Source organism: Ambystoma mexicanum, chromosome 6p, assembly GCF_040938575.1.
Source record: "Ambystoma mexicanum isolate Mex_15411 chromosome 6p, UKY_AmexF1_1, whole genome shotgun sequence".
NCBI lineage: Eukaryota > Metazoa > Chordata > Amphibia > Caudata > Ambystomatidae > Ambystoma > Ambystoma mexicanum.
This window is the reverse complement of record NC_090935.1, coordinates 636635224-636648715: the sequence shown is the minus strand read 5'-3', so window position 1 is coordinate 636648715 and position 13492 is coordinate 636635224. Positions and strand designations below refer to the sequence as shown.

Here is a 13492-nt window from a genome sequence, read left to right as displayed (position 1 = left end):
TGTGTTAAGGTGGTTGCATAGAATAGTGCGATCGATCAAGTCGAATGCAGCCGAGAGATCTAGGAGGAGGAGTAGGGCAGCTTTGCCATTATCTCTAAGCTCGTCAACTTGGGTCTTGAGTTCGATGAGGGTTGTCTCCGTTCCATGTTGAGGATGGAAGTCTGATTGTCTGGCTCCTAGTAGGTGGTGTACTTCCAGGTGTTTTTGGATTTTTACATAAGCAACCTTATCCAGAATTTTTCAGAGGAAAGGTACTGTCGTGATTGGCCTGTAGTTAGTCAGCGTGGATGGGTCGGGAGTAGGTTTTTTAAAAAGTGGAAGTACTCAGGATTGTTTGAGATTGGTAGGGATGGTACCCGTGGAAAAGGATGCGTTGTTGAGCTTCGTAATGAAAGGAGCAAGGTCTCAGGCTGCATCCTTGATAAGCTGTGCGGGGCAGAGATCGCCCTGACAGACGGTTTCAGGGACAAGATGATTCTTTCCACTTCAAGAATAGAAACTTTGGTGAAGTTGAATCGGGAGGATTCATTAGCAGTAGTACTCTCAGCAATTTTAGATGGGGAAGGGTCTTTTAAGGAAGCTCTTTTACTGGAGATTTTGTTTTGTAAGGTGGATATTTTATTGTGAGTGTGTTTTGGATCTCTGAGCACCATTTTTTATCTTTAATGCATGTGTCAGGTGGTGCTATGGTGGTTTCTATTTCTTTGAGGATGGAGAATAGTTCCTTCATATTGGATTTGGATTGGGATATGCGCATGTCGAAGGAGATTCGTTTTGCTAGACTTATTTCTTTTTTATACAGGGAGGATAGTTTAGTGAGTTTGAGTTTGTTGGCTGCTGAGGGTAGTTTTTACCAGGCGCCTCACAGTTTCTTTTTTGTTGCCTTAAGTTTTTTAGGAAAGGCGTAAACCATTTATTCAGGTGAGTTTTCTAAGTTTGAGGGGGGCGATCAAGTCCAGGGAGGTGGTCATAATTTTATTGTATTCTGCGACCAGGATCTCGGGATCCGTGTTGTCTGGGAGCGTGTTGAGGGTAGGGAGTAAGGCCGTGATAAGCCTATCCACAGTAATACTCTTTATGTTTCTGGTTAGTATGGGTGGAGCCCTGATGGTTGGTGGGGGTCTATTGGTAGAGAGCATGAATGACACAAGGTGGTGGTCCATACAAGCTACTGGTGAGATAGAAAGGATATTGGCTTAACAGTTGTAGTCTGCCACCCAATCAAGTATTCTACCTGTGGGTAGCTGTGTTACTTCTTTGGGTGAAGCCTATTTCTGAGAGGGTGTTGAGTGTAGTAAGGGCAAGCTGGTCTGATGGGTCATTAAAACCCATATTGAGGTCCCCAAATACAAGTACTTGTGTAGAACCTTTGAGGTTACTAGACAAAATGGTGTTAATATCATCCTCGAATGTTCCGGGAGGGCCTAGGGGGCGGTAAATCAGGTGGATATTAAGGGTTTGAGCATTGGTGAGTGGAACTTTAACAGATAGCAGTTGATATGAGTGGACATCAATAGGAGTGGCTAATCTCATAGAGAGGCTGCATTTGTAGATGATAGAGATACCACGTCCTCTAGATTTTAATCTGTCTTGTCTCAATATAGAATAGCCATCCGGGACTGCTAGCATGAGCATGGGGCCTGCTGCAGGGTGTAGCCAGGTCTCGGTGATGGCAAGGAAATCTAAGTCCTCTCTTAGGATCAGGTCGGCAATTTCTGTAGCATGTGCTACTAGAGATCTGGAGTTAATTAGAGCTCCCTTGATCTGAGGATTCAAGGCGGTTGTAGTTGTCGAATGGTGGTCTTGTGACGGTTTAGGTTTACTGTGCTTGGCTAGGCTATTTATAGGAATAGGGTCAGAGTTGCGAGCTAGGTTCAATTTTATGTTTGGCAGGGCCGAGTTAACGTAGTCCTTAGTCCTGTTGTGGTAGGAATAGAGCTGATGGGAGGCTCGTACAGTTTGGCTAATCTAGCTCTAAGTCGTAGGTTCCTAGCTGTAGTTGAGCAAGATTTATTTGGTAGTGGGGATTTAGTGTCATTCATGTCTAGGAGTAGTCTTGTAGTTGTAGTATTATGTAAGTTAGAAGTATGTGTGAGGGTGGGTAGGTGTAATAACATGGTGTAGAGCGTAATGCTTTATATGAAGGCTATGATGTAGGCAGTCTGGCTGGAGGCTAGAGGAAGCATGCTAGAATATGGTGATGGAGCACTTTCAAAGGAGTTAATGATCGTAGGTGGCAACAGTTAGGGTGTCGATATAGTGCTTTTTAGATTATGATAGCTATAGTTAGAGTAAAACCACCATACGAGGGCTTGGACCAACAGTCGGTCATAGGATCAGTGAGGCAGATAATGGCAGTGGTGGGCACAATCAGTAAGAGGCACTAGCCACGTTTCTTCAAAGCAAACTTGGCAAAAGTAGACAAACAATACCAGGCGCCAGCCGCTACAGATCAAGTTTAGGGCAGGCAGTCATTGAGAGGCGCTAGCCTTGTTCTAAAACAGATTTTCCAAAAGAAATAGGCAAGCAATCAATACGGGCACAAGCCGCTACAGATCACGTTAGGGCAGGCAATCATTGAGAGGCGCTGGCCTCGTTCTAGAACAGATTTTGCAAGAAATAGGCAGTCAAACAATACAGGCATAAGCCGCTACAGATCAGGTTAGGGCAGGCAGTCATTAAGAGGCGCTGGCCTCGTTCTAAAACAGATTTTCCAAAAGAAATAGGCAAGCAATCAATAGGGGCACAAGCCGCTACAGATCAAGTTAGGGCAAGCAATAATTGAGAGGCACTGGCCTCGTTCTGAAACAGATTTTGCAAGACATAGGCAAGCAATGAATACGGGCACAAGCCGCTACAGATCAAGTTAGGGCAAGCAATCATTTAGAGGCGCTGGCCTCGTTCTAAAACAGATTTTGCAAGACATAGGCAAGCAATCAATACGGGCACAAGCCGCTACAGATCAAGTTAGGGCAGGCAATCATTAAGAGGCACTAGCATCGTCATTAGGGAAGATAAGGTAAAGGCAATCGGACTGCCATTGGGATGCAGGTCACGTTACTGCCTTGGAAGCAGTCCATTTGTACCTCCAGGGGGGAATTGGTAGTATACGGTGGGGTTTGAGAAGTTATATCGCCGCAGTTGAAAGAGGAACAATGGTACAGCGACGGTTTCCAGGGGGCTCAAGTGGCGTAGTGTCTTTGTGTGGGGCGCGGGACTCTAGGTAACGGGCAACGATCAGCTGATTGTGTGGGGGAGTCTGCAGGCAGCCTGATGTGGGAATAGGGACGCCGGTACAAGGAGGTGGGAGGCAGACAGGACATGCGGGGAGGTGCTCGGGCTGGCCCACAGTAGTTTGCGAGATATAGGGAGGTGGGCAGGTGTAACAATTAGGAGAATAACAGCCAAGGGGCGGTGGGGATGTCACCTTGTTCAGGCCGAGGCTGGTACGCGGATGAGAACGGAGCACTCAAGCACGTCCAAGCTTGGTCAGGCTCAGTCAGGTGGAGTCATTTTCGGTTGCCTTCGTCGGGGGTGATTTCCTCAGCTCTTTATTGACAGATCTTCTCTTGTCAAAGTCTGTTATTTCTTGGCTACTTGGTTCCTTAATTCCAAAGGCTAATCTTGTCTTTTCCCAGTGTGGGTTTTTTGAGGCTTTCTGAGATTCTCTGTTGAGTTTTCTTTCTCTTCTAAGTGGTACGCTATTTCTAGTCTCTATAGGATATATGTCCTTTAGGATATAACTTTCTTTATACTTAAAGGATGTTCTCTCACCGGTTGCTTCTCTTGGATAGGGCTGCTTTACTTGCTTCAACTGGGATGAGTATGATTACTCTTATAATGATTATACTCCTATTCTTTCTCTTTTTGGATTACCCTTTCAATATATTTACTTAGACGAGTAGGAATGCTTTCTTTCATAACTATTTTCCTTCTCTCCTCTTATTCTTGTATCATACTTAGGTTATCTCAACTGAGTACTCCGATAACAATCTTCCTTTACTCTTCTGGTTCTCCAGGCTACTTTCTGGTAGTCTCGATTATGATGAATGTGAATATTCTGATAAGGATTCTCATTCACTTCTCGCCTTCTCACTGGCATATTTCCATTATATGTATTGGTATGAGCATGAATATTCATATAATGATTTTCATTCACTTCTCTTCTTCTCACTGGTATATTCCCATTACATTGACTGGGATGAGTATGAATGTCCACATAATGATTTACTGTCTCTTCCCCGGGTCTCTTGCTTTCCCGGTTACCTGTTTCTCTCGGGTATAACATCACCAGGTTTCCGTTTTATTCAGGCTTGCTTTTCTCTTGCTCTTGTCAGAAGCCTTTACTTCTCCCGACCTCTTGTTCTCTTTCTCTTCCTTCCTGGTAACTTTTCAGGAGCTCAGGTACTGGTCTGTTACACAGTCTCATTTGTGTAGCAGTATATGCATGCTTGCTAGGATTTCCGGTTCACCACTGGCTATCTGTGGCCACTCAATGCCTACTGCTTCTCTTTCTTTCCCGTTGATTGGACATCATGCGTCCATCTCATCGATTCCAGCTCAACAGCCTGTTTGAAATTCACTGGCTCTGGTGGTTCCAGTCTCCTCCCATTGCATAGGCGACAGAGCCGTGGGCCTTCGCCGGCTTACCTTTCTAGTCCTTGCTCCCTCTCGTGACCTCTTGAAGCGCTTTGTCTTCGTTATTCATCATCTTCCTCTCAGTAAAATAAAGTTATTCCTTTAAAGGGACAGTTAAAATTTCTGTTTCACAATAACACATTTATTCCTTCTTTGTGAATGTCCTTTTGGGGCATTGTTGAAGAGATACATTTAGGAGACTCTTTGGGGAGTTCCTCACAGAAATGTGAGTCTGTGTCCCCAGAGGGGGAATCTCTCCCAATGAGGTCTTTCCCAGTGAGGTCCTGCTTGCCTCTACCCCTAGGGTGGGTATTGCGGAGCAGGCTCATCTCCCTAGCCTCACTGGGGGCTTCCCCTTGAGGAGAAGTGATGAATTTCTGCAATTCGTCACAGTAGGTATGAATTAGTTAAGCCTTTCTTTGATGATTTGTTATTAAATGGTTCTCACACATTGTTACATATTAACGAAACATTCATTAATGCACTGTTACTTATAGAAGGTCGTACCAAAAATGTTAAACAGCATAACGATGCTACGTTCTCAGATTTGTTCAATACAGATGAGAAAGTGCGTCGACTGAGTCTTAGTTTAGAAAAGCTGAAAGATTGTTGTTGGAGGTGGCAGCTTAGATCTAATGCAGCCTATAGCAAAGTCTTGCACTTGTAACAGAGAGATCCTAGGACACAGCACACAACGTGTCATGAGATCCAAATGAAAACACCTATGGAGCGGGAGAATTTAGAAATGAGTATAAAGCCGTATGAGGCTGTGGGGAGAGAGACAGCAATCATGAAGAATTCAAAGTGTGTGTCCCCCGAGTACACCCCCCTAACAAGGATTCATCTGAAGAATTGCCTCCTGCTCTGTAGGCAGCATTTCCAGAAGGATCACAACCAACTGAAGGAAGTATCGACACGGACTCGAACAATGCTTAATGGTTAAGTGCCAAGGACGAGTTTGCTTATTCTAGGTGGATGGGATTCCCCATTAAGAGCATTTGTCTTGGGAGTTAAGTAGTTTTCTTATGTAGAAAGGCTCAAAATTGTAAATATGCATGCATTGGTAAACACAGCAGTAACCACAGTGACCCCATGGAAGCAAGTCCTAGCAGAAGTGGTACAGGAAAACATGGTGAATGATTTTAAAAAGGCAATGGAATTACATAACTAACACTGTCTCAAGACTAGACAAACAATGCAAGACTGTACCAGTCTACCAGGCTTATGTGCTCTTAAATTAGATATTTCTTTCATAAAATAGATACAGACACTGATTTTAAAAATATCTTGGATTGACAGGAGGAAGAACAGTCTCAACAATAGACACAAAAGTAAAGATTGGGATGACCTGACAGTCTTATTTGCACTTAAATTAGATGTGTCTATGTCAACAAGGGCATGGGCACCAAAAATGGCATTGGAGACACAGCACCAATGGGCACTGGGGATCTGTGCTACAGGACACAGGAGACCCAATTCACTTAGAAGCAAAGGGGACCCTATCAATGATGGTCATTGTAGGTCCTGGCATTGTTGGACAGTGTAGATGCCTGGCACATATGGGCACTACCACTGTTCACAATTATAGCAATGGAGACTGGCACTTTTGGATACTGGGTATCATGCCACTGATGGACAATGTGTACCCTAGCATTGATTCGCACTGGAGGTCCCACCACTAATGGACAATGACAACCATAGAACTGATGGACATTGATGCCAGACAGTACTATGCACTGAGGTCCATATCACTGAAAGAAAACATGGACATGTGCTCTGATGGTCACTGGGAACCTGGCGTTTATCAACACAGGTTATGGAAACCAGAGATCCTGACACAGCTGAACACCGGAGTCTCTGGCACTAATGGACATTGGGGGCCCTAAAGTAAGAGCCATTGGGAAAAATAGCTCTAATGGACATAGGAGGCTTTGGCACTGATAGACTTTAATGACTGTGGTGTTAATGGCAATTTTATACCTTTGGCTTTGATGGAAGATTGCAGTAATGGACAAAAGGACCTCCCCACTAAAGTACACTGAGAAACATATCACTGATTGGCGTGAACGCCCTAGCACTGATGTGCACATTTTGCTTTAGCACTGATCAACATGAAGGTGTGTACACTGATGGACACCATAGATCCTTCTGGGTCAGATGACTATAGTATGGATTGATAATGGAAGGCCTAAGACTGATCCACACTGGGGAATAGTATTTTTGGAAACTGGGCACACTGGTACATCTGAAGACTGGTGATTACAGCAATGATTTGCAGTGCATGGCTGATTCAGGTGAACTGTAGGGTCCCTTGCTTCCTGCCATTGATGTATTCTCTGAATCCTAGCACTGATCAGTGGTACTTTATTCTTTTGAATGGATTAAGAAGGACTCAATCAATAACAATTATTCAAGGAAACCAGGATGTGTGCTCCCAAGTCGTGATTTGCAATTTGCTTTTAAAATAGTCCTGTTTTGAGCATATTTGTCATAAGTACAGTAATTCTGTCTTCTTCCTCTTGTATTGATTTATAGAAGAGTTACGAAAGTTGAACAAGAAATAAGGACAGAAAAAGAAACAAAAATCAAGTGGTCTCAGAATTAGGCGACTACCATTTGGTCCTGATGAAAGCATGTAACCACATATTGCAGAAACCTGTTGACCACAACTGTGGAGAATTCTCCTAAATCATCAAGATGTCCTGTTAAATGATGTTTTTCCTCTAATGAAAGTAGTTTAGTCTATGTACATTCATAGGGCAGTTGAGAAAAAAGCAGAAATCTTTCTCTGAAGGCATATTGTTTTCAAACAATGGAAATTGATTCTTTTCTCTTTTTTAAATTTTTTTTAACTACAATGCGGCAAGTGTTGAATATTGGCTCTTTTTGCAGTTTCAGGTTTCTCCTTGATCTATCACTTTAGAAACACATAACATCACCATCCTCTAGGGAGATGGCACTATTAATTGGGACAATTGTGTTCTTCCAATTTCAAAACTTTTGACCTTTGCAAAAACTTTGAAACAATCTTTGTGTGAATGGAGTAGGCAGAGGCGCACGGTTGACCTCAGCTGTTAGATTGCTGAGGAGGCCCATGTTTGAGGAAGCAGGCAAGAGGAGGTGTAAGAGTGGTCTGGATAGGGGTCTGCAAAGGGGTCAAACAGTTATCTGTGTAACTGATCGAAGGGAGGTTCAATTGGGTGGGCAGGTGGTGGGCAGAAACCATGGCGAGAGACCGTTGAGATAAGGGACCCTAGATTCAGGTTTACATTTCTGTTTTGTGATAGATGATGAAGGGGTGTGGTGCCAGAAATGTCGAAATGGTTGAGAGAGTGGTCAGAGTAGAAGAGGTCAATAGAGAGAACAGACAAATCGAGAGTGGAGGGTACGAATATGAGATACAAGTGGTTGCCTGGGTAAGACAGTTGTGGGTGAGGTTCAGTTGTAGTTCGTGAGCGTGGGTTCTATTTGAGAGAGACAACCATTATGAGAGCAGAAATATCAGTGGGGTGTCTAGTAGTGTATCAAGGTCAGAGAAGGCAAGGTTAAGGCTGCCAGGGGTGGGTGGTAGTTGAAGAGTGTTAGATAGAATTGGACAGAAAAATGCACCTGCCACCTTCCAAAGATTGGTGAACCATCTTCTGAATGGATTAGAGAACTTCTGCATGGGAGACTTGGATGGCATTGCAGTGTTCAGAGCCACGTGTGAGGAACATCTTTCCCATCTGACACAGGTGTTGCAGGCCCTTCAGCAGGCCAATCTGACCAGCAAGGCAGGAAGTTATCCAGTTCATCAGAGAAAAGGGGTCTACCTTGGACACTAGGCCGGAGGGGGAGAAATAAAGCCCTTACCCAGTAAAGTACAAACTTTACAAGATTGGGAGACCCCTACTTCTCAGACACAAGTGAGGGCCTTCTGAGGCCTCACAGGATACTACAGAAATGTCATTGCTGACAATAATAATAATAATAATAATAATAATAATAATAATAATAATAATAATAATAATAATAATGCATTTCTTATATAGTGCTACACACACATAGGCCTCAGAGCGCTGAAATAACAGAAGACATTATTGTTCCACAGAATGGTACTCAATTTATCGACCTCAGAAGGATGAAAGGCTGAGTTGACCCTGTCGGGATTCGAGCCTGCCACAACAGGCTGCGCACAGATATCAGGGGCAAGCTCTTAGCTCGCTGTGCTATCTGACTGGCTAATGGGACAATAGCAGCACCCCTAAACACCATTTCTTCTCCCAAGTACCCTAAGAAGGCAACATGGACAGAAGAATGCCAGAAGGCTTTTCAGGGGCTGAAAGATGCCTTGTGCAAATCTCCAGTGCTGAGCGCTCCATTTTATACTCAGGCCTTTCTTGTACAAACTGATGTTTCCAACACAGGTATTGGAGCAGTCTTTAGCCAAATGGGTGATAAACGCAGAGAGCACCCCATCTGTTTCATCAGCAGGAAACTAAAAGATAGAGAAAAGTGGTGGGCAACAATACAACGTGAATGTTTTGCTAAAGTGTGGTCAGTGAGGAAGTGTAGGCCATACTTGTTTGGGAATTCTTTCAGGGTTCAAACTGACCACCAAACTCTGAGATGGCTGATTCAGATGAAGGGGGGAAATCCTAAGGTGCTAAGGAGGTCCATAGGCCTTTAAGGCTTTGACTTCACCATAGCGCATACGTCAGCGTCCCTACATATAAATGCTGATGGACTCTCCAGAAGGTTAGACCGACTGGAACCTGAAGTCCATCCAGGAGTGGATTAGATCCTCTTGTCCTTTGTATGCGGTAGGAGGGGCGAGTGTTCGGTAGAGTTTCAATCTTGTGTGTAATCTCCCCACTTAGTGAGTCACTCAGCACTTTTTACTGGACTATTGTTTTTTTCCTGACTGGCCTGAGTGATTGGGAACCTTTTTCCTCACTTCCTCTTTCATTTTCTGTAACTCTGGGAACCCTTTTTGGTTAACTTTGATGTAGTCGTCTTTCTTCCATCTTTTTCTATGGCATCTGTATTTTACTATTGCAGCACAAAGCATCTTCTGTGCAGTGTTGCTGTGAGCTTCCCTCTTTGGTTTTCTTTTATATTCATGTGATAACTTAAAGTTACCAGGATGCTGGGAGGCTTCTTATCCTAACTATGCTTTTCTTTTGTGAGATCAGCCCACCCCACATTATGTGGGGATCTGAGGGGATACATTGTATTCTCACTTCTCCTGTATTGTTCTAGTTACAGTGGCAATTTTATCTGAGTGGCTGGTGGCAGCGGATATTTTCTAGCAAAGTTTTGTGATTTTTATATGCAGGCTGTTGTTGCAGCTGTGGGAAAGGACACATGGGTCACCATTGACCTAAATTGGTGCCCGTCTTCTTTTTTCACCAACTCGTAATGCCTTGTCCTTTCTTGAGCCTTCCTCTTCTAACCTGGGTTGGTGAAGTCCTGCTCACTCCTTTTTCTTCGACAGGCTCCCCTTGGGAAACCCACTCAGAGGCACCATTGTGTCTGGAATTGCATGTAGCAGGGATGACACCGAAACTCCTCCAGTCTTTGTTCTCCTGTGTGTCTGCTTGCATCCAGTTCAAACAGGGTGCCTAACAGCCACCACCCAAAGTATGAATGTTGCATGCATGCCGATTTGCTGATTTCCTGCATAAAAGTGAGGGTGTTGATGCTGAAGCCAGAGTTCACCACTGGAAAATCCATTACACAGACAAAACAAGAATAGGATGTCTTCAGCTACCTTCAGCGACCCCAAAGTTGACTGAGTGACTGCTGCTGCTCCAGACCTATCTTTTGTGTGACGGGAAAGAGCCAGACCGTGCAACTTCCTCCCTTGGAGTGGTGGGCCTAGCGATTCTTGTGACTATCTGCAGTTTGAGCCATGCCACAAAGTGCTGCCACCTTCCGGGCCTGCAAAACCCGAATACCCTGGGACCTCTGACACTGCTGCAGTGCATTGTCTCTTCGAGTGCAGTTACAGCTGCAAACTTGTGGGCATCTTGCTGAGCATACAGAGACTCCATCCTGATCACAGAAGTCCCCTCAGAACAGTCGAGGGCCCAGAGAAGGAAGAACGTCTGCTGGGTGTCAATCGTCACTGTTCCAAAGCCTGTGTCGAGACTCCACAGCCAAGTGCCACAAAGATCATCTGCTGGGCACCCCTGCGACCGAGTCTGGCAATCTGTTCCCACCAAAAGTTCTTCTAGCCGCCAAGGCTGGATACTCGAACCAGAGCTGCTATCAACTTCCTATGGGGACCTGCCGGTGACATTGCTTTTCTTCATCATAGAAGATACTGTCTGACTCCTGGGTACTTACCTGCGCAGTGGTTGTGTTGATGTTCACTCCTCCTGTGCTTGTAGAGTCATGTTGGGTTTGGGCGACCCAACCGTGTTCTCTCGGGCCTTAAGACATCCGTCTTTCAGGCTAACATCCTTCAGGTGGCCTCCCCAGACCCCCTGGACCTTTTCAATCAAACTGTATTACTTACTTTCTATGAGAAGCCTCACCTGTGCGTTTGACAAGTTTGCAAGCATCTGCCTTCCTTTGTTCTGCTGTCCAAGGGTTACTGGTCCCGCAGTGCCCCATCTAACCTTTGAGACTCTCATTCCCCAGACGGGGTTGGACTTCTAAAGCTAAGGCTTTCCAAGAGTTTTTAACCTACCAGTATTGCTAGTTCAGACATTGTTGGTTTATTTATGATTTGCTTACCTAAAACTACTCTTTTACTTACCGGATTATCATCTAGAGGTCTACTGTTAAAGATCAGTATTGCTACAGCAAATATCTAGTGTAAATATCTGTCTGTGTGAACTGTCCTTACCTGAATTGTTTTGAAATTGTGTTTGCCTAGTAAATATAATAAATAAGCATATTTGTACGTAACTACGGTGTGTATTTCCTTGACTGTAAGTGTACTCAAAGGTCTTCTGTACTCAACTACAGCCCTTCTCCCTCCGAAGATAAGCCTGACTGCCCAGCCATTGCTACCAACATACTTGTGTAGTTCAGGACAGTACTAAGAGTTGGAGCCCTGTACCCCAAGTGTGCGTCTTCTACACTCCAACCACAGGTTGTGGGAGCTGGGAGTTGGTTGGAGAAAAAGTAGAAGCAAGGGTAAATGAAGTAAAAGGGTTGGAGCTGTTTCCATAGTGTGTCTTATTGATGACAAAACGCCTGTTTTAGTTAGATGGAGCAGAGGAAGATGATAGCAAAATCAGGGTGGCAGGATGGTAAATAATCTGTGTTTTGAGGGAGAGTTCAGTTTTCAGTCACATACATCACATGGTGTTCGGGGTGATGGGAGGCAAAGTGGAGAGTGAGAACATATTTTTTGAAGAGGGATTGTTCATTCCTGAGGCCCATGTTGGGTTGGTAGGTGGGGTGGAGAGTACATATGAAGATGGAGCAGCTCTAGGGGGAGGATTAGGTAGATGAGTTTGGAGTGACTGTGATGGAAGGAAAAGGGAAAATAAAATGCATTAGGTGAAGTTTAGGGATAAACCGGAGGATGGAGGCAGGGAAGGGGTGAATTGGGCGATAGGTTAGGCGGTTGGGATGGGAGAGAGGGGGAGAGAACAGTACGAAGTAAGATTGGTAGTAGAATGTTGAGTGGGAAGGAATGAGGAGAGAGAGGTAAGTGGTCTGATTACCTTGGTACGTGGATGAGCAATTGAGTGGGACTAGAAGGTTGAGAGCCGTGGCCCTTTTCGCCTAAATAGAACATTTAAGTACACGGTCAATGGTGAAGGCTGGTAGCGACCAGCAAAAAAATGTAAATACAATAGACTAGTGCTGACTAACAAGAAAAAATGAATTCGGGTTTGGCCATCAAGATCAATTAAATGCAAAAGGCCAATGAAGGCAACAAGAAAAATCAAATGCAATAGATAGAGACCAGCAAGTAACATTAAAAGCAATAAGATGGTCTAAGTGGCGACAAAATGTCATATATGACTTCCTTTCCTGCTTAACAGAGGATTGAAAAAGTCCACAATCTTAACCCATTCCAAATTGCTGGTATAATAAGGCACGTATATCAGAGCTGCACAAACACTACCCCATTGCATGGTGAATCCTGCATTTGAGGGCATTGCTTACTGTCTTTAAATTTGGGCTCTCCTAATCAATCAAATGTACTTTTTTTATGTTGTGAAGTCTGTCACGTTGGAAGGGGAACTTTCCCCATTGAATGTGTCATAGAAATGCATTGGTTTATCATGTATGTAAACAAGGATCATAACATTTGACTGAACTGACTTTAATAAAACATAATTATATGTTTAGATTCTTTTTGACTGGCTTACATGCTATATTACATTGTCATGCTTATTCTTTCAATATACACCTTCTTCTTTGAGGCTATAAGATATGCTCTTCTAATGGTGTGGAGAAGTATCTATTCTAAATGCCCGCTTTTCGAGCTGTACTTTCCCAACCAAACATGTAACAGTTATTTTTAAATTGAATGATACCGTCCTTTTGAAATGAACACATTAGGAAATTAGGGTATTCATTCAGGAGCAGCGCAGGAATTGGGCCGGAACAAGAGAGAGTGGAACTCCGGCAATGTTTGTCTTGCTGGAGCGCTGCTGGAACTCTGAGGCCCAAGGGCTAGCCCAAGAAACTCCCTGACCTGTTCCAAAGCCGAGTCTCACCCACAGACGACCACGTTTAGAAAACTTGCACGCTCGACACAAATGCTGAAGCAGACAAGGCCTCATAGCCCCTGGCCAGGATTGTACAAAAAGTGGGGCCTGAATCTATTGTAGTTGGGCCCATCGAAGTGACATCAACATCTGTAAGTGGGTGTTTACAGATTTTGGGCACCCTACCTACGCCT

The 13492-nt window shown here is 44.2% G+C and overlaps 1 protein-coding gene across 6 annotated transcripts in view; it reads left to right on the top strand.

Annotated features, from left to right (window-relative positions):
- The window catches only part of ARHGEF28 (Rho guanine nucleotide exchange factor 28), a 1591074-nt gene that overhangs the window by 1178916 nt on the left and 398666 nt on the right, over positions 1-13492 (top strand). The window lies entirely within an intron of this gene.